Here is a 20,279-nt window from a genome sequence, read left to right as displayed (position 1 = left end):
GGCATATAAAAAAATGTTCAAGATCATTAATCAGAGAAATGCAAATTAAAACCACAATGAGATACCACCTCACACCTGTCAGAATGGTGCTCATTAACAAATCAACACAGAGTAAGTGCTGGCGAGGATGTGGAGAAAAGGGAACCCTCCTGTACTGCTGGTGGGAATGCAGACTGGTGCAGCCACTGTGGAAAACAGTGTGGAGATTCCTCAAAAAATTAAAAATCAAACTGCCTTTTTACCCAGCTATCCCACTTTTAGAAATGTATCCTAAGAATACCAAATCACTGATTCAAAAGAAGATATGCATTCCCGTGTTTATTGCAGCATCGCTTACAATAGCCATGATCTGGAAACAGCCCAAGTTTCCATCAGTGGATGAGTGGATTAGAAAGCGGTGGTACATATATACGATGGAATACTACGTGGCCATGAACAAGAAGGAAATCTTACCTTTTGCGATGGCATGGATGGACCTGGAGATTATAATGCTAAGTGAAATAAGAGAAAGACAAATACCATATGATCTCACTTATATGTGGAATCTAATGAACAAAGTGAACTGAGGAACGGAGTAGAGGCAGAAGTGGAGTCACAGGGAGCAGAAGGAGAGCTGTCAGATGGAAAGGGGATGAGGGGAAGAGATCAGAAAAGGTGAAGGGATTAGTGAAATTATATATACCTAACACATAGATACAGAAAACAGGACAGCAAATCCCAGAGGGAAGGGGGGAGGGAGTTAGGGGGAAGGGGGCAAAGGGGATATAATGAGGAACATGGGAGTGGGGGTGAGGGAGTTATATTGAGTGGGACACTTGAATCCATGTTAACACAATAAATTAAAATTAATAAAAATTTTAAAAACCAGCCTGACCAGGCAGTGGCACAGTGGAGAGAGCGTCAGACTGGGATGTGGAGGACCCAGGTTTGAAACCCTAAGGTCGCCAGCTTGAGCGCGGGCTCATCTGGTTTGAGCAAGGCTCACCAGCTTGAAGCCAAGATCGCTGGCTCAAGCAAGGGGTCACTCACTCTGCTGTAGCTCCCCTGGTCAAGGCACATATGAGAAGTCAATTAATGAACAACTAAGGAGCCACAACGAAGAATTGATGTTTCTCATCTCTCTCCCTTCCTGTCTGTCTGTCCCTCTCTCTGACTCTCTCTCTGCCACAAAAAAAAAAAAAAAAAAAAAAAAAAATTAAAACCCAGCAAAATAAAAAGGTTTTGCTCATCAAAGGAAACCATCAATGAAACAAAAAAGAACCTACTGAATGGAAGAAGATATTTGCCAGTGATACATCTGATAAGGGGTTAATATCCGAGATTGGGCATGGTCAGGGAGGTACGGCCATAGACAGGGTTAATATCCAAAAAAAAAATCCAGTTTGCAAAATGGGCAGAGGACTTGAGTAGACATTTCTCCAAAGTGGACATACAGATGGCCAATAGACATGTGAAAAAATGTTTAATGTGCTGGATTGGTGGTGGCACAGTGGACAGAGTGTGGACCTAGGACACTGAGGTCCTAAGTTTGAAACCCTGAGATCACTGGCTTTGAGTGTGGGCTCACCAGTTTGAGTGTGCGTCACCAGTTTGAGTGTGGGATCATCAATATGACCCCATGGTCGTTGGCTTGAGCCCAAAGGTTGCTGGCTTGAGCCCAAAGGTCACAGGCTCGAGCAAGAGGTCACCAGCTCAGCTGGAGCCCCCGTCAAGGCACAATTGAGAAGCAATCAATAGACAACTAAAAGTGATGCAACTATGAGTTGATGCTTCTCACCTCTCTCTCTTTCTCGCAAAAAAAAGAGAGAAAATGTTTGTCACTAATTTTCAGAGAAATGCAAATTAAAACCACAATGAGATACTACCTCACACCTGTCAGAATGGCGCTCATTAACAAATCAACACATAATAAGTGCTGGCAAGGATGTGGAGAAAAGGGAACCCACCTGCACTGCTGGTGGGAATGTAGACTGGTGCAGCCACTATGGGAAACAGTATGGAGGTTCCTCAAAAAATTAAAAATGGAACTGTGTTATGACTCAGTGTTTCCACTTCTGGGTTTTTATCCAAAGAAATCCAAAACATTAATTCAAAAGAATATATGCACCCCTATGTTCACTGCCGAGTTACTTACAATAGGCAAGATATGGAAGCAACCCAAGTGTCCATCAATAGATGAGTGGATAACAATGGAATATTACTCGGCTATAAGAAAGAGTGAAATTTTACTATTTGCAACAGCATGATGGATTTAGAGGGTTTTATGCTAAGTGAAATAGGTCAGTCAGAGAACAACAAGTACCATACGATTTTGCTTATATGTAAAAATCTAAAGAACAAAACAAACAAAAAAGAAACAGACTCAGACACAGAGAGTGGACTGGTGGTTGCCAGACGGGAGTGGGTGGAGGAACTGGGTGAAAAAAGTAAAGGGATTGAGAAGTACAAATAGGTAGTTACAAAATAGTTATGGGTGTGTAAAGTATAGCATAAGGAATATAGTCAATAATATTACAATAAGTATTGTGTCAGGTGCATACTAGAAATATCAGGGAGAATATTTTGTAAAGTATATGATTGTCTAACCACTATGCTGTACACCTGAAACCAATACAAAATAATGAGAGTAAACTGTAATTAAGAAAAAAATTTAAACTTTTAAAAATAAAAATATAATAAGTATTTTAAAAATAAAATAAAATAGTGGGAATTATTATTATTATTATTTTGTATTTTTCCGAAGCTGGAAACGGGGAGGCAGTCAGACAGACTCCCACATGCACCCGATTGACTGGGATCCACCCGGCACGCCCACAAGGGGGGCATGCTCTGCCCATCTTGGGGCATCACTCTGCCACAATCAGAGCCATTCTAGCGCCTGAGGTAGAGGCCACAGAGCCATCCTCAGCGTCCGGGCAAACTCTGCTCCAGTGGAGCCTTGGCTGTGGGAGGGGAAGAGACAGACAGAGAGGAAGGAGAGGGGAAGGGTGGAGAAGCAGATGGGTGCTTCTCCTGTGTGCCCTGGCCGGGAATCGAACCCGGGACTCCTGCACGCCAGGCCGACACTAATGGAAATTATTTTTTAGAGTTCTTTCCAATGATTTTCAAATCGTCACTATTTGATAATATTATTTTGTATCTCAATCAACTGAGTTTGCCAATGCTTGTAGACTTATCACATTGACTGTACTCCCTCACTGTAGTTTCCTTTGTATTTACTTATGTGCATTTTTTTTGTATTTTTTTTTTCTGAAGCTGGAAACGGGGAGAGACAGTCAGACAGACTCCTGCATGCGCCCGACCGGGATCCACCCGGCACGCCCACCAGGGGGCGACGCTCTGCCCACCAGGGGGCTATGCTCTGCCCACCAGGGGCGATGCTCTGCCCCTCCAGGGCGTCACTCTGCTGCGACCAGAGCCACTCTAGCGCCTGGGGCAGAGGCCAAGGAGCCATCCCCAGCGCCCCCGGGCCATCTTTGCTCCAATGGAGCCTCGCTGCGGGAGGGGAAGAGAGAGACAGAGAGGAAGGGGGGGGTGGAGAAGCAAATGGGCGCTTCTCCTATGTGCTCTGGCCGGGAATCGAACCCCGGGTCCCCCGCACACCAGGCTGACGCTCTACCGCTGAGCCAACCGGCCAGGGCCTTATGTGCATTTTTACATGTTACTATTTCAACCATGAGTGCAGATAAAATTGCCACATGTTTAAAATTGCTCTTGTTTTAAAAACGAGACTAAGAGACATGGACAAGAGTGTGGTGGTTACCAGGGGTGGGGGGAGGGAGGACGCGGGAGGGAAGGAGGGAGAGGGTTAGGGGAGGGGGAGGGGCACAAAGAAAACTAGATAGAGGGTGACGGAGGACAATCTGACTCTGGGCGAGGGGTATGCAATATAATTTAATGACAAGATAACCTAGACATGTTTTCTTTGAATATATGTACCCTGATTTATTAATGTCATCTCATTAATATTAATAAAAATTTATTTAAAAATAAATAAATAAATAAATTGCTCTTGTTTGAAAAATCTGCAATTTTCCAAATTTTATGTGAAAATGTTTCTGTGCGTCAGTGGTGAACAATGTTATCCACTTTGTTCACCAGACTTCACAAGTTCAAGTTTGAAATAATTATGACTGAGGAAAAAGGGAACATATCTTAAATTCCTTTCAGTATCAAACTCTCTCATGGCTTGGCAGAGGCACAGGTTCTTTTGCCTTGTTATTAACTGTTAATTACACAAATAAATACCATTTTATTTTCCCTGAAAAAGAGATGAATCTAAAATCCTCTTTGATCCCTAGTCCCCATTGGTCACTACCATTATCAGTTTGGCCTGTATTCTTCCAGACCATTTGTTGATTTACATATATATATATTACAGTGCACAGACAAACTTATGTTGAAAGTAGCTATTTTACTTACCTACGGAAAATTGGGCACATTATTTTTTATCATGTGAAATTTGGTGTGATAGTTAAAAGAGAATGAAAAGAAAAGAGAAAAAAGAAGGGAGGTCTTGCCGAGAACAATCATTTATTTCTCTATATTTCTTTGGCCTTTTCACTTTCAGCCCCTTGAGAGCCCTTTGCTGCCAAGTTACACCTCTGTAATGCCTGCCTAACAGCACAAGCAGTTCAAAGATCTTGGATCCAGATTCATTGATGGGTGGCTCAACAAAGACAGATACACAGTCCCCTATGCCTGGTGAAAGTATCTCTACCAAAATCCAACCATCATCCACTGTATGTTACAAACAAACAAAAGAACCTGATCTGTGCTGGCGCAGTGGATAAAGCATCAACCTGGAACTCTGAAGTCACCAGTTCAAAAACCTGGGCTTGCCTGGCCAAGGCACATATGGAAGTTGATGCTTCCTGATTCCCCCCCCCTTCTTTCTGTCTCTCCCCCCCCCAAAATTATTTTTTTTAAAAAGAGAAACAAGGCCCTGGCCAGTTGGCTCAGTGGTAGAGCGTCGGCCTGGCGTGCAGAAGTCCGGGGTTCGATTCCCGGCCAGGGCACACAGGAGAAGCGCCCATCTGCTTCTCCACCCCTCCTCCTCTCCTTCCTCTCTGTCTCTCTCTTCCCCTCCCGCAGCCGAGGCTCCATTGGAGCAAAGATGGCCCGGGCGCTGGTGATGGCTCCTTGGCCTCTGCCCCAGGCGCTAGAGTGGCTCTGGTCGCAACAGAGCGACACCCCGGAGGGGCAGAGCATTGCCCCCTGGTGGGCAGAGCATCGCCCCTGGTGGGTGTGCCGGGTGGATCCCCGTCGGGCGCATGCGGGAGTCTGTCTGACTGTCTCTCCCCGTTTCCAGCTTCAGAAAAATACCAAAAAATCCCCCCCAAAAAAACCCAAAAACAAAAAAAGAACAAAAAAAAAAGAGAGAAACAGAGGAAAATAGTGGCTGCCAGGGACTGGGAGGTGGGGGAAATAGAGAGATTGGTAAAAGGATATAGCTACTTTTAAACATTTAACTATAAGATATATAAAATAATTACTAAAGTTGATTATACTGTATTGTATAATTCAAGTTTGCTAAGAGAGTAAAACTTAAATGTTTTCACCAAAAGGGGGGAGGTGTAAATATGAAGTGATGCATGTGTTTAACAAAATGGAATACTATGAATAACCCTATACATATAAATTTAACAACATAGATAAAATAGACCAATTCCTTGAAAACCACAAACTACCAAAACTTAACCAATATGGAATTTATAATCTAATAGATCAATAACTATTTTAGAAATTAAGTTTGTAACATAAAATGTCTTGAAACAAAGCAAGCTCCAGGTGCACATGGTTTTACTGGATAATTTAACCAAACATTTAAAAGAATTAATGCCAATTTTACACAGTGTGTTCTAGATTATCAAAGAGGAGGGAACACTTTTGTGTCAGGGGTTCCCGAGACCATTCCCAGGTTTGATGATTTGCTAGGAACTTAGCATATAGTTAGACTCATTCCTATGATTTATTACAGCAAGAAAATACAGAGCAAAATCAGCAAAGGGAAAAGGCACATGGGTTGAGGTCCAGAGAAAGCCAGGTACAAGTTTGGAAGAGTCCTCTCCTAGTGGAGTCACATAGGATGTACTTAAGTCCTTCAGCAAAGAGTTATGACAACACATGTGAAATGTCTTCTATCAGGGAAGTTCATTAGAAACTCAGTTATTTTGGCCTTGGCAGGTGGCTCAGTAGATAGAGTGTTGGCCCGGCATTTGGACATCCTGGGTTCAATTCCTGGTCTGGGCACACAGGATAAGTGACCATCTGCTTCTCCCCTCCCTCCTCTCCCCCTTCTCTACCTCTTCCCCTCTCTCAGCCAGTGGCTCAGTTGGTTCAAGTATAGCCTGGGCACTGAGGATAGCTCAACTGGAGTGCATCAGCCTCAGACATTAAAAATAGCTCAGTACTCGAGCATCAGCCCTAGACAGGGTTGCCAGATGGATCCTGGTCGGGGCACATGCGTGAGTCTGCCTTACTATCTTCTCCCCTACTCCCACCCCTCCCCCAAAAAAACAAGAATGAAAAGAAACTCAGTTCCTGTCTGACCTGTGGTGGCACAGTGGATAAAATATCAACCTGAAATGCTGAGGTTGACCTGTAATGCTGAGGTTGCTGGTTCGAAACCTCAGGCTTGCCTGGTCAAGGCACATATGAGAAGCAACTAATATGAGTTGATGCTTCCCGCTTCTCTCTCTCTCTCTCTCCTCTCTCTCTAAAATCAATAAATAAAATCTTTTTAAAATTTCATAAAAAAAACCCTCAGTTCTCAGGGCATTTATTGGGAGTTGGTCATGTAGGCATCCTCTCCCTAACACTTACCAAAATTCCAGACTCCCAGAAGGAAAACAGATGTTCAACACAAACCATACTGTTTGTATAAACAGTTTAGGCGTGTTGAGCCACTCTTATCAGTCCTGTGACTGGTGATAACTCACCCTAAATCCAAGTTTCCAGATGCCATCCAAGGACCTGCTATGTTAACTCTTTTCTGCACAACTTCCCAACTCATTTTATGGAGCCATTATTATACCAAAACCAGACAAAGACCCTCAAAGATTCTCTCATGTACTTTCACACAAAAATGTGCAACAAAATATTAGTGGTACAAAATCCAGAAAGGCATAAAAATAAATCATGGCCAAGAAGGGCTTATTCCAACTATGTAAGGTTAGTTCAAAAATCAATATTTAATCAGTGTAATCAACCATCGCCACAGTCTAAAGAAGAAAAGTCATATGATCATGTCAGTTGATGCAGAAAAAGCATTTGACGAAAGTCAGCATTCATTCATGATAAAAAGAAAACTCTCAGAAACTAGGAATAGGGTACTTTTTCAAGTTGGTAAACAGCATCTTAAAAAATAGTCTTCCAGCCCGACTGGGTGGTGGCGCAGTGGATAGAGCATCAGACTGGGATGTGGAAGACCCAGGTTCGAGACCCCCAAGGTTGCCAGCTTTAGTGAGGGCTCATCTGGTTTGAGCAAAAGCTCACCAGCTTGAGCCCAAGGTCGCTGGCTCCAGCAAGGGGTTACTCGGTCAGCTGAAGGCCCGCGGTCAAGACACATATGAGAAAGCAATCAATGAACAACTAAGGTGTTGCAATGCGCAATGAAAAACTAATGATTGATGCTTCTCATCTCTCTGTTCCTGTCTGTCTGTCCCTGTCTATCCCTCTCTCTGACACTCTCTCTGTCCCTGTAAAAAAAAAATAGTGTTCCAAATGGTGAAAGAGGGAATGTTTCCTTCTAGAAAAGAAACAGGGAAGGACGTCTCCTCACACCACTCTTGTATGATGTAAAGCTGAAAGTTCTAGTCTGAACAATAAGGCAAGAAGAGGAAATAAAAGGCATACCTATTGAAAAAAATAAAACTGCATTCATAGATGACAAAATTGTCTAGGTAGAAAATTCCAAAGAGCCTACCAAAACACTCCCAGAAATAAAAACTGGGTTCAGAAAAGGCAAAGGATACCAGATGAACATACACACACACACACACACAAATCACATTTCTATATACTAATAATGAACAATGAAGAAGCTGAAATTTAAAACACAATACTATTTAAAATCACTCCAAAGAAAATGAAATATGGTATACACTTTAAAGAAGTACAGGATCTTTATGCTGAAAAATCCAAAATGCTGATAAAAGAAATCAGAGAAGATCTAAATAAATGGACAGACACACATTACAGTGTTCATGGACTGGAAAATTCAGTATAGTAAAGATGTCAATTTTCCCAAAATTGATTTGTAAGTTTAACATAATCCTATAAAAATTCCAGCAAGGTTTTTGTAGATATAGAGAAACTCACCCCAAAATTTACATGGAAAGGCAAATGATCTTGAATGGCTAAAAACAATTTTAAAGAAGAATGAAGTGGGAGGAATCACTCTACCCAATGTTAAGGCTTACTATATAGCTCTAGTAATCAAGACTGGTATTCACAAAAGGATAGACACACAGAACAACAAAACAAAGTAGATAAACCCAGAAACAGCTCTATACAAATAGCAACACAAATATGCCCAAGTGATTTTGACAAAAGTGCAAAAACAATCTGTGGAAGAAAGATAGTAATTTTTAACAAATTATGTTTAAACCATCAGACATCCATAGGCAAAAACATGAAACTCTACCTTAAGCTCACATTTTATATACAAATTCAAAATGAATCATGACTTTAAATGTAAAATATAAGGGACCTTTATGGTGGAGGAACAGTTAATTGTGGTGGTTACCCAGATGTACCCATGAGATGAAATTGCATATAGTACTACTATATACACAGACATAGAAATGGGTGCATGTTAAGACTGGCAAAATCTGAATAAGGTCTGTGGATTGTACTGAAGTCAGTATCTTGATTATTTCCGATACTACCATTGGGGAAAAGTGAGTGAAGAGTATATGGGACTGCTCTGTAATATTTTTTACAGAGCCTGTGAATCTACAATTATTTCAGTCAGGATAATAAAATGTATGTCTGAAGGACTATGAATATTTTAGAACTCACCCATTTGCAAATTACAAAATAGAACTACATCTTTAATATACATGTATATTATACACACAAAATATAAAAGAGCCAACATTTGTGTTTACCCTAGAAATGAAAATGACAATGACAATATGAGTTAATGGTAGTTACATATGGCATATAGCCAAACCCAGAAAGGTAAATCAAAAAGGATTTTTTGCCTAAGCATCTGTATGAGTCAGGATTCCACCAGAGAAGGCCAATAGGATATTATATGTATATCTATCTATCTATAAAATTTATTCATTCATTCATTGGAAGATATTGGTTTACACCATTGTGGGGCTGGCTAAGCAAATCCAAAATCTGTAGGGCACAATCAGAAAGGAATGGTGGGGCCCACCCATACAGGATAATCTCCCTTACTTTAAATCAATTGATCTGGAGCTTTAATTACAAGAAAATATCTTCACAGCAACACGCAGATTAATGTTTGATTGAATAGATGGGGGCTGTAGCCTAACCAAGTAAACACATCAAAAAGCCACACAACATCGTAAACCACTTGTGCTTGCAATTTTATAAGTGTATTCTGTTAATAGCCACCTTGGCTTTATCATTATAGGTAATCCAAAGCGCAAACGGTTTAAATTAATAGTGGTCGACAACTTTTCTACTTTTGAGGGTTCACTTATAGAACTTTGGAGTTGAAAGGGACCATGAAAAGCTTGCTTAGTATTTGAACACAGCCAACGCACCACTCCGTGATCCTCCCTGGCACTCAGGGTGGCGTAGATGAGGCTCAGGGAGGCGGCAGGAGCAGAGCGGAACCCACCTGGAGCGCCGCGCGGCGCGAGCCGGAGCTCGAAGTGGGCGGAGCCTTGAGGCGCGCTAGTAGTGCCGAGGGCGCCCAGCCCGCCAGAAGTGCGCGCGGCTGGCGGACGGCGGGGAGCCAGCCTGGTAAGGCGAGCTCGGCCGGCGGTGGGAGTGGGGAGGAGGTGCACGAGGGGTAGGAAGGAAGGGGAAGAGGCGGAGCGTGGGAGCGCACAGTGTCAGGAATACAATAGTGCTCCGCGCTGCCGCCGCCCAACCGCCTGCCCCGCGCTGAGGCCTGACGGGCCAGGCGGACGAGGGCCGAGGGCGGGAGCTGAGGCGCAGGGGGCGGCCCCAGCGGATCTGGCGGCTGGGCGGGGGGCGGGGAGGGGAGGAGATTAGGGGGCAGGTGCGAGGGAGGGGAGAGAAGAAAGCGAGCAGTTCGGGGGGCGGTTACCACTCCTACCAGACTCGCCCGGCACTCTTGCGGGGCCCGAGCCGGAGGGAGCTGCGACTCGCTGCGACTCGCTGCGCGAAGGTAGGCGCCACTGAGGCCGGACGCGGCGCGAGCGGGCTAGGGGGCGACGCGCCGGGTGGGCACAGGAAGGGCGGCCTCGGGGAGACGAAGTGAGCGGTGCGGGGCGCAGCGTCCCGGTCCAGCCTCGCGGAGCTCGGGGTCGCTCCGGCGGCCCCGGCGCCTGGGGGCCGAGAGCGTGTGTTAGCTGAGGTAAAGTGGCCGGCGCTGGGGGCGGGGGCCGGCGCGGGCGCCCGAGCTCCGCTGCAGCCACACTCCACACTCGGGCAGGCGGAGAGCGCCATAACTGTTGCGGCGGTTCCCTCCGGTGTCTCATCCCGACGCCCCCTCGTCCCCTATCCTCTGCCCGGTCTCGGGGTTTACAGGGTCAGACCCGCGGCGAGAGGACCTGCTCTGCGGGCTGCCTGGGGCCGGATGCTCCGGGGAGCGTGGGCGCGTCCCGGCTATTTCGATATTGGGGGGCAGGAAAAACTGAGTGCCGGGAGAAGGGGGTCGGCCGGCGTGGGGAGCAGCGAGGCCCCCGGTGAGCCCGCGCGCTCCGCAGGCTGGCGAACTTTCCCTCCCCCTCGCGGTATTGTTCGGGCGATGCCGACCAGGGGCCGCCGTGGCCACCCAGAGCCGGGCGGTCCGGGGGGTGGGAAAAGCGGGAGGGCTTTGCGAGTCTTTTGGGGAAATTTTCCTACCGCTGGGCTTAGTAAAGTTAACTTTTCTTCAGAGTTAGTTTTATTCTCTCCGCTGTGGGGCAATCAGTTAAAAAAAAAAAAAAAGAAAAGCTAGCCTCCCCTTAATCTTTTTCTCTCGCTTTCAGAGCCACTGCTTCGAAGAAGTTGGGCTTTAAATTGCAGCAGGCAACCTGCGTTTATTACTTGGGAGGAGGGAAGGGGGGCGGGATCTGGAGTGAGTGACCGTAATGGTGGTATGTGAAGGCATGTTTAAAAGTTGGTATCATTGTGTAGCCCTGGGACATATGTAGCTTCTAGGCATTTGGCAAAAAACTTGTTTGGCCACTTCTATGACTTTCCAAGGTTCAAGAAACTCCAAGGCCTCACATGTGCGCGAGATTTTTTTTGATACGAGTTCGGTTTAACTGATCCTGAAGAGGAGATGCTGGCGCCCCCTCCCCCTGCTCCTGCCCTGCGCCGTCGGATTGTATAGAAATCAGAACCGTGTTGATGGTTATTCCATTGGCCTGGAGGAGAAGACGACCTCATTCCCTGGATTCAGCGTGATAAAGATAACTGTTTGCTTCTTTCTAAACTCTAAAATAATTTAGGTAAAGACTGGTTCGTTGCACAACATTTTGACTTACTTGAAGCAACCAAGAAGCCACTTTACCAGGGTAGTTCTCTTAAATAACTTCCCTGCAGCCACTTCTTGTTAGCCTAGGGGGGTCGAGGGGGTTGAGGGGAGAAAGGAGTCGGCCTGAGCAAAGTATTGTGTTTTTATTTAATTTAATACATTTATAACATTTGTAAACAATGGGAATGTGGATCCCAGCCTCTGTACTCTGAATAGTGTACCTCTCATGCTTTTAGGGTATCATATAATTACTCTCCAGATAAGTGGAAAAAGTTTTGTTTTTTGTTTATTCTAGGAGTATTCTACCTTCATAATATTTTTTCCATTTAAAGTGAGCTCTGGCCCTGGCCGGTTGGCTCAGCGGTAGAGCGTCGGCCTAGCGTGCGGAGGACCCAGGTTCGATTCCCGGCCAGGGCACACAGGAGAAGCGCCCATTTGCTTCTCCACCCCTCCGCCGCGCTTTCCTCTCTGTCTCTCTCTTCCCCTCCCGCAGCCAAGGCTCCATTGGAGCAAAGATGGCCCAGGGGCTGGGCATGGCTCTGTGGCCTCTGCCTCAGGCGCTAGAGTGGATCTGGTCACAACATGGCGTCGCCCAGGATGGGCAGAGCAACATGGCGACGCCCAGGATGGGCAGAGCATCGCCCCCTGGTGGGCAGAGCGTCGCCCACGTGCTGGGTGGATCCCGGTTGGGCGCATGCGGGAGTCTGTCTGACTGTCTCTCCCTGTTTCCAGCTTCAGAAAAAAGAAAAAAAAAAAGAAAAAAAAGTGAGCTCTGAACCAATGTCACCCCAGTGAAATTAATTTCTAAATAAAAATAATAAAGTGATCTCTTAGCTGAAATATCAATACTTGAGCTGTAAAAGGAGGGTACCGCTTCAGGGGGTGAAGGAATTACATGAGATCTTTGGGAAGTGCTCTTCAGTTAGTGTGAGCTACCATCATTGCCACCTTCTCTTTAACTGTGCTCTTCTCTACAGTTTTTTTTTTTTTTCCAGAAAAGAGCTCTTAACCCAGTATTGTTGCCTGGAAACAGTTCAGAGAGCCCTAGAATGCTGGGAGATACCGGTCTGGTTCTAGAACCCACAGTTTCTGTTTCCCTGTTGTCTGAGCCATCTTGTTTTGCTTCGGTCTCTCACCTGTGAATCTTGGTCAGAGGTAAGGGAAAGTGGAGAAGGGCCTCCTACTCCTTGATGAAGTATTTGTGATTAAGTGGGAGCCCAAGAGTGACTTGTAGGCAACTTAAGGGCACCTGTGACACACCATATGGCCTGTAGAGGAGGTTCTCCCTTGTGCTCCCACAGCCATAGCAACCCATTTCTCTCCTAAGCTACACAAAAGCCTTTCTTCTTTTCTCACTAATTTGATGTCTGGATGGAACTAGGCGAGTATCTGGGGGGGGGGGAGTTGGGGAGGCAGGAGGCATCGGGTGTTTGTGAAGACATGACTTTATAGAGGGCTCTTATAAACCTTGATCAGGGACAGAGGTTGAACATTATCATAGGGCATAATACACCTACTTCCTCATGGAGCTTACACAAAACAGGAGCTGAGGAAGGTAGAGATCATATGCTGGCTTACATATGACTTTTACTTACCTCACCTTATAGATGAGGGATGAGGGATGAGTGTTGGGTGACACCCATCTGGCATTCTCTTAAAATGGCTGATATGGGGACACTTGAATGGTTTACAAGTTTCTACGTCGTGTTCTAGTTCCAGTGGCTGGGAAAGCTGAAGCATTCTGGTTTGTGGGGTGGGGAGGATCTACGATGAGTGGGTAAAGTGATAAACAAAAGAGTGCTACCAAGTGGTTGTTACAGACCAAGTAACTACTGCTTTGAGTTTTCTGCTTTCTGGTATCTTTGTGACTCCGCAATGTGTTTTTATTTTGTGTGGGGGGGTTCCTCCTCCCTGTGGGTCTCCCCATAGAAAATAGTAGTAAAGCTCTTACCATCAGTATTCTCTCTGTGCTTCTTTTGGGTCAGCGAGAAAGAAGGGTCCTGGGGAGAATTTGCCTAACCCCATAGCTAAGTTTAGGAAAAGGAAACTAAGAACTCAGAGGGCAGTTGACTGAAGAAAGTAGGGGGCCTAGTGTGGGAAAACAGTACTGGGGCTTTGACCAATAGGAGGTACCAATGCATTCATTAATACACTTCAGGTAGTAAATAGTTTCATCTCTTGTCACAATGCAGAAGTCATGGCTGAGCTCTGCTACCCAAGGAGCTCCTTGTCCCTTGATACTGGCCGATAGTCAGGGAAACCCGAGTCTGGTGTGTGTTTTTTGGAATAGCTGACAAGAGAATATGGTACCAGCATGGCTGGTACACTACCTTGTGTGTTGGAATCTTCTGGGAAAATTTTTTTTTTTAATTTTAAAAACTTCTTTTGACGTAATAATTACAAAAAAAGTTGCAAGACTAGTACAAAGAACTCCTGTATTCCCTTTACGTAAGGTTGCCAGTTATTAACAGTTTGTTCTCATTGCTTTAACATTTTCTCTTTTTGTTTCTTTTTATGAACAATTCAAGAATAACCATTGAAAGACTGGTACTTGTCAAGGCCATCCTGTCATGAAGGGTGGCTCATGTGCAGCCATGGGGTCCAGCAGAACATTAGTGGTGATGTAGGGCCCCAGAGATAGAATGAAGTCTACCTACAGCCATAAAACACACATTTGTAAATCACATAGAATCTCTGGTGCTGGTTATAGAAATCATTATCAATTGTAAAGCAGTGAAGATAAACTCTTTTATCATCACTCATGTCAAGTTTGTTCCTAACTAGGCCAAACTTTAATATTGTAATGAAAATCTTTTCTAACCCCCCCCCAACTTTGCAGCCATATATATTCTCCAACATTTTAATTGATTCAATCAGCAAATGTGTATTGAGTGCCTCCTATTTGCTTTGGGTATAAGAGTTGAAATATATTTATCCCCTTAAGAGCTCATCAACCAGTAGAAAGGAAATAAGGAAAACTACCATAAGTCAGGGAAAGAGTATTCTACTGAAAGAGCTTACAGGAGGTAATTAGCCAGGCTAGTTAAGGATCTGAAGAATAGATACCTGGGAGTCCTTTGGGATGTATATGAATGTGAAGATCCATCACCTTGGGGCTTGCTGCTCCTAGGTTACCAGGTTCATGAGTTAGGGAAGCCTTTGGTGTCATGCACCCAACACAGGCTATGGGATCAAGCCAATTTGGATTCTAATATTCCACTTGACCTTGGCCTCAGTTTCTTCATCTGCCAAACCACATCTTCGAGGAAATAATTAATTGAGATAACAGTTGCTCTGTAAACATTCATTTCGTCTTCCCCTCCAAAAATGCAGTATGTGGGGAAATAGCTCGAAAGGTATTGGGTAATAAGGTGGGATGCAAGGGAGTATTTGTTTTTCTACAAATAAATAATTACTAATTGCACTAAGTGCAATGATGGAGATCACTATATGGGATAATAAGAACAGCAGCGATGATTAGTTAACTATTTCCTGTGTGCTGATCACTGTGCTAAATGCTTGCCTTAGGACATCTTTCTGAGATGTGAGGCTCAGGTGAAGCAAAGATAACTTGCCCGGGGTCACACTGCAAGTAAGAGGAAGAATGGTTTTGTGAGGGAGACCAACAAGGTGCCCTGGGGCCTGGAGGATGACCCGGAATAAGCAAACTACTAGTCAGAAAGAAGGGATTGCCAGGCAGAGGCTACAGCATGTGTTTTGAGGGCACTGAGGTGGGAGAGAAATGTGGAAAGGATCCTCAGAGATTTGACTAGGACTTGTGAAAAGAGATGAGGTAGGCAGGGAAAGATTTACAGGGCCTTATGGGACCTTATTAAGAAGCTTGTTTTATTCCAAGGACAGTAGGAAGCTGCTGGAAGGTGTTTTTCACTTTTTCTTAAACCATGGTGTGTGTGTGTGTGTGTATTCAATCCAGAAAAGCATCTAGTGGGTCCTAAACAAAAGTGGCTTAAGAAAGGCATTTCCCCTTCAGTGCCCCAGTTTATGATCTAATAGAAGCAGTGTTTCTAACCCAAACGTATAGATCTTAAACAGTTTTCACTGCCCACTATTTTTTTAAAATTTTTTTTATAATTTTTTTTTAATGGGGTACCCACTATTAACATTGCTAAGAAGGGTTGCTTGAAGAAGCTGGTCCTAAAGACTAGTTCTAGAAGGAGGTTTGACTAGTCTCATATATCTCATGCTTCTTAGGCTGCATTAGGGGAGCTCTTTCAACTTTCACAAATCTTTGTCAAATGGGGGAGAGTAGAATTGGGAGAAAAAGTAATTCCTAGAAAACTGAATTGTTCAGTGTTAGAAATGGAACTGTTGAATATAAGACTTTGGTTTAAATATATCATGATAAAGATGCTTCACTGACTAAATGGAAATTTTTATGTGGGTTTTTTTTGGGGGGGATGTGCCATCTGTGATGGCAGACAGCACATTTCTGAGAATCTAGGAAGACTTAGGCATTTTTTCAATAATACTTATATAGTTTATATAGTTATTTATTCTAATCCAGGTACTGTAGGTTTCTCTGAAGCTATTTCTTATGTGCAGACTAAACTTCATGGAGAAAAGCATTGTACTGTTCCCCTTTCCATGTGTATTGTACCACAAACATGTACTTTGAAATAGCCTGTGTCAGATTTGGGTGTGGGTCATCTGGTGCTTGGCAGGCTAGTTGGTCTTGGCAGCCCTAAGCCGGGATGGCTCATCACCACCCAAAACGGTCTCTCCTCCAGCTGGCTAGTCTGAACTTGTTAAAATGGTGGTCTCGAAGACACAGTAGCAAGCTAGGGCAACCATCAATGCCCATGCACTTCTCAAGTGTCTTCTTGTCTCTCATTTGATATTGTCCCATTAGCAAAAGCACAGGGGTGCTTCCATGGTCAAGCCCAGAGTCATTGTGGGAGGGGACCATCCAAAGGTATGGATGCAAAGAGATGTGAAAAATTGGGGGCATTACTGTAGTAATGCATAATACTGATGATTATAACCTCTTTTCCTTTGATAAGTCTTGTTAAACACTCATTTCTAAATGTAGTGTATTCTTGAGACTAAGTAGTATGATTGTGCCACTTTCCTTCTGCCTTCTGGGTAAAAGTAAAGCTGAGTGTGGAGCTGAGTGATGTTTTTCTAGGAGAAAACCAAGGGGAGACAGTTTGGCTGTAGACATAGTATTCTTTTTTTTTTTTTAAGGAATGGTGATAAATTTCTCTTTTTTTTAACTATTTTTTTTTTCATTCATCATTTTTAGAGAGGAGAGAGAGAGGGAGAGAGAGAGACGGAGAGAGAAAGAGGAGAGAGAGACTGAGAGAAAGAAGGGGGGAGGAGCTGGAAGCATCAACTCCCATATGTGCCTTGACCAGGCAAGCCCAGGGTTTCAAACCAGCGAACTCAGCATTTCCAGGTCGACACTTTATCCACTGCGCCACCACAGGTCAGGCTTTTTTTTTTTAATTTTTTTATTTTATTTATTCATTTTAGAGAGGGGAGACAGAGAGAGAGAGAGAGAGAGAGAGGAGAGAGAGACAGAGAAGATGGGGAGGAGCTGGAAGCATCAACTCCCATATGTGCCTTGACCAGGCAAGCCCAGGGTTTCGAACCAGCAACCTCAGCATTTCCAGTTGGACGCTTTATCCACTGCGCCACCACAGGTTGACATAGTATTCTTGTGAGTGACTTGACTGCTAACTGATCTTGTGTGGCTCTTTTGAAAGGAGCCTCTGCCCATGGGTTTCCTCAACCTCCTGTTCAAACATTTTTATTCTTCCAATTTATTTTGTATTGGTTTCAGGTGTACAGCTTAGTGGTTAGAGAGTCAAATACTTTGCATAGTGTTTCCCTCGGTATTTTCAGTACCCCAGCCAGCACCATACGTAGTTATTGCAGTATCACTGACTGTATTCCATGTGCTTTTCTTAATTCCCCCTATTTTGTAGCTACCAATTTGTGCTTCTTAATCCCTTCTTTCACCCAGTCTCCCAACCCCCCTCCCTCTGGCAACCACTCTCTGTGCCTGTTTCAGTTTTGTTTGTTCATTTGTTTTGTTCTTTAGCTTCCATATATAAGTGAAATCATACCGTATTCGTATTTCTCTGACCAAGCTTTATCACAAAAACTGTAGTGTACTAGACTATACTAGATTTTCTGGTCAAGGAAAAGACCGTTAATTGGGAATCCATCACCACATGAAAGATGAGAGAACATTTAGAACATTTGCAGCCTTTCCTCATAACCTTTATATGATTTATAGTTTTTACACAAGAGAAGAAAGCCTTATTTGGGCATTGTAATTAGGACAAAGGATCCTCTATAGATATGTTTTTTATTTGCGAAATCTTAAAATTTCCCTGTGGTTGCATGGAAGTATCCAATATTATGCTGTGAAGTGAGTGGCCAGTGACCAGCAATTTGGGACATCAGCCTTTGAGCTTGATCATTAAGATTTTAGAAGTAACACCTTTCACATAACTGAAAATAGGCTTTACAACTAGCTTGTGGCCTGAAATGTATTACACGAAAATGCAATTGGATTCTATGAAACAAGTGTGGGAAACTGAGTAGAAGGCTCATGTTGTACATCTTAGAGCAGGGGTCCCCAAACTATGGCCCGCGGGCCACATGCGGCCCCCTGAAGCCATTTTTCCGGCCCCCGCCGCACTTCTGGAAGGGGCACCTCTTTCATTGGTGGTCAGTGAGAGGAGCATAGTTCCCATGGAAATACTGGTCAGTTTGTTGATTTAAATTTACTTGTTCTTTATTTTAAATATTGTATTTGTTCCCGTTTTGGTTTTTTACTTTAAAATAAGATATGTGCACACGTGTGCATAGGGATTTGTTCATAGTTTTTTTTTATAGTCCGGCCCTCCAATGGTCTGAGGGACAGTGAACTGGCCCCCTGTGTAAAAAGTTTGGGGACCCCTGTCTTAGAGTGTACATTCCTCCAGAAAATTGCCTGGTGATAGAATCTCAGCTTCTTTACACCTAGGATAATTTTTTTTTAAAGACAGGAAAAAAAGAAAAAGAACAGACAGACAGGAAGGGAGAGAAATGAGAAGCATCAACTCTTAGTTGCAGCATTTTAGTTGTTCATTGATTGCTTTCTCATATATGCCTTGACCTGGGGGCTCCCACCAAGCCAGTGACCCCTTGCTCAAGCCAGCAACCCTGGGCTCAAGCCAGCGACCTTGGGCTTCAAGCCAGTGACCTTTGGGCTCAAGCCAGTGACCATGGGGTCCTGTCTATGATCCCATGCTCAGGCCAGATGAACCCATGCTCAAGCCAGTGACCTCGGGGTTCAGACCTGGGTCCTCAGCATCCTAGGCCAATGCTCTATCCACTGTGCTACCACCGGGTCAATCTGGATAAAAATTAAAAATGAAAATCCCTGACATTTTAAAAGTCAGTGAGTTGGAAATATATCAAAATAAAATCAAAATTATAAATGCACATATCTTTGGACCTAGCAAACATTTCTAGGAATTTATTCAATAAACATTTGCATATTACTTGAAGTATTACTTGTCATAGCAAAAGATTGGTAATATCCTAAGTATCAATTAAGGTTTGACTGTACATCAGAATATTATTACACTGATACTGTATGATCGCCAAGATTCACAAAATGAAAAAAAGCAAGAAACAGAACAGTGTGTATTGTATGCTACCATTTGTGTAAAATAGATCATGGGGGCAGTAATACATACATTTTTGCTTACATAGACATAAAATATATCTGGAAGGATATTCAAGAAACTGATAATTTGCGGTCATACATGGCCAGGGATAGAGGGATGGAAGGAGACTTTTCACTACATAAACATCTATAAATACTTTTTGAATTTTAAGCAATGTGAATATATTGCCCTATTTTAAAGTTTAAGTGTATGTATTTAAAACGAGATGGTATATAGTGATGTGAACTTCCATGAATTCCCACCCAACCTGGTAAGAACTATCCCTGTTAATATATTTATATATAATATATTTATATATATATATATATATATATATATATATATATATCTTGTCAGTTTTGTTTCCTAGAAATGCTTCAGAATAGTGCATTTCTGAATTTTTCACTGTAGTCTTAAACTTTTTCCAAAATGTCATATGAGTGGATTCATACAATATGTAGTCTTTTTGGTCTGGCTTATCTTACTAGATTCATTTATATTAAATGAATTAATAACCTGTTCCTTTTATTGCTTAACACTATCCCATTGTATGGATGTATGGTACCACCATTTATTCAGTTCACCTCTTGAAGGATAGTTGGGCTGCTTCCATGTTCTTGGTGATTATGGAATAAAGTTGCAGTAAACATTCGTGTATAGGTTTTTGTGTAAACATAAATTTTCAATTCATTTGGGTAAGTACCTAGGAGTGGGATTGCTGAGTTTCTATAAGAAACTGCCTGTCTTCCAGCACAGTTCTGCCAGTTTTCATTCCTACAAGCCCTGAATGTGAGGTGTGTGTCAAGATTCATTTGTGTAAAAGACTCCTTCTCCACTGAATTGCTTTTGCTCCTGTGTCAAAATGTGACTTTGCTTGTGTGGGTCTGTCCCTGGCATTTGTTTTCTGTTGCATTGACCTATGTGTCTATAATTATGCCATTATCACAATGTCTTGATTA

The 20,279-nt window shown here is 43.4% G+C and overlaps 2 protein-coding genes across 3 annotated transcripts in view; both read left to right on the top strand.

Moving 5' to 3' along the window:
- Positions 1-4,631, top strand: part of RP2 (RP2 activator of ARL3 GTPase) — a 95,718-nt gene extending 91,087 nt beyond the window's left edge. Inside the window, exon 6 of the mRNA XM_066357070.1 lies at positions 4,571-4,631. The gene's annotated coding sequence lies outside the window, so the exon portion shown is untranslated. The remainder of the gene's footprint in view (positions 1-4,570) is intronic.
- Positions 4,632-9,892: 5,261 nt separating this feature from the next.
- The window catches only part of JADE3 (jade family PHD finger 3), a 183,833-nt gene continuing 173,446 nt past the window's right edge, over positions 9,893-20,279 (top strand). The window contains exon 1 of one of the 2 annotated variants that reach the window (XM_066357000.1): positions 9,893-9,948. The gene's annotated coding sequence lies outside the window, so the exon portion shown is untranslated. Of the gene's footprint in view, positions 9,949-10,218; positions 10,340-20,279 lie in introns of those variants that run through there. The other variant, XM_066356999.1, reaches the window with a different exon arrangement.

The sequence above is a fragment of the Saccopteryx leptura genome, chromosome X, assembly GCF_036850995.1.
Source record: "Saccopteryx leptura isolate mSacLep1 chromosome X, mSacLep1_pri_phased_curated, whole genome shotgun sequence".
Classification (NCBI taxonomy): domain Eukaryota; kingdom Metazoa; phylum Chordata; class Mammalia; order Chiroptera; family Emballonuridae; genus Saccopteryx; species Saccopteryx leptura.
The sequence above is the reverse complement of the archived record's forward strand: the minus strand, read 5'-3'. Positions and strand labels throughout refer to the sequence as shown.